Source organism: Vigna unguiculata, chromosome 1, assembly GCF_004118075.2.
Source record: "Vigna unguiculata cultivar IT97K-499-35 chromosome 1, ASM411807v1, whole genome shotgun sequence".
In the NCBI taxonomy this organism is placed as follows: domain Eukaryota; kingdom Viridiplantae; phylum Streptophyta; class Magnoliopsida; order Fabales; family Fabaceae; genus Vigna; species Vigna unguiculata.
In genome coordinates this window covers 30,807,452-30,808,971 of record NC_040279.1, presented here as the reverse complement: position 1 = coordinate 30,808,971, position 1,520 = coordinate 30,807,452, and positions in this window count along the sequence as shown.

Genomic DNA, 1,520 nt, shown 5'->3' with positions numbered 1-1,520 from the left:
CTGTAGCATTTAAATTAATCTATTGATTAGCATTCTGAATCTGTCTGCCAACCCCCTCCCCCCTGTGTTTTATTGTTGTGTTCATCTGGAAAATTGGCTTTGAATGAAAATATTGGTCGTTGGGAGACGACTTGGTTCACTTTCATGTACTGCATTTAATATGTTTTAATTTGGTGGGGTACGGCCTCTATCAAATTTGGCGCCGTTGCCGGGGACCAATCGTTTCGTTCAAAGTAAAATTTTCAGTGTGTTTGTGTTCTGTGTTTGGTGTGTGTGTAGTTCAAGTGTGGTTGAGTTGGTATATGTTCATTGTGATGTTAATGTTGTGTTAAGTTCAGTGTCTGTTTCCATTCCTGTGTGTTTCTGTTTAGTGTAGTGAATAGTGTCGCGGCGCGCATGAATAGTGTCATTTGTAGTAGTGAATAGTGTTTGAATAGTGTCCGAATCTGGCATTTAACTTCTGGATTTTTGTTTTGGTAGCTACGGAGCTTGTTTTAACTTGAAATTTTTTTCCCCACTTCTAAGACGTTGAACTTGATAGGAAAAATAGCTAGAGCAATTGGTATGGTCTGAGTTAAGAGATTCAAAAAAATTTTGGACTGATTTTAAGTGAAACTTCAAAGGACCATAACTTTTGCTCTGGTTATCAGGTTTTATCTTCTCCCACGCGCATGAACTAACCCCTAAACGGAATCTCTGCCGGCACACTTTAGAGCAAACCACAGCCATTGACGGCCAAAAAAGGGCCTGGAAAATCAAATTGCCGCTTGCGAAGCCGCCGTCCCGAACCAGATCGCCGCCGTCGCGAGCCACCTACGCGAACACAACCAGATCGGTGTTGCGAGCCACCTCCGCTGCGACGAAACCAGAGCCAGCAGATGTCTCGCGAAACCAGGCTGCCACGACGAACCACCACACGTTGACGAAGCCACGCGTTGCAGAACCACTGCGAATCAGATCGACGACGAGGGCACTTTCTGACGCGAAATCCCCATCACTGCGGCGCCGGCCACCACGCAGCCACCTGCGACGAAAAAAGCTGCTGGAGAAGACGCGAAACAGACGCGAACACACCTACATTGCGAGAATCCTCCACCTCCGTTCCAAACAGAACCGCAGGCCACCGTGACAGAAATCGATGTCGATTGCGCCAATGCGACAGCCACCACGGTACCTGCAAAAAACCAGACCAGACAGACCCCGCGAAGCAACTGATGAGTCATTATTTCTTCTATTCCACTAGCCTTTGTGCACCCATTAGACAGTTGATTAGTGCTTAATGTTCATCATTAGAGTGTTTTCATCTGTTGGCTTATTGGCCACTGTTCCGAATTTGGACTAATTTCACATTATTTGGCCTAATTTTGTTTTTAATATTTTAGTATTTGGTGAAGCAATTTTGGAGCTTGGACATTAATATTAGTGAAGAAACTTTCCACATCATTGCACACATTTCCATGTCATTTCCACGTCAGCAAAGTCAATGGGTCAACATTTGAGGCCCATAGTGGCATTTTTGT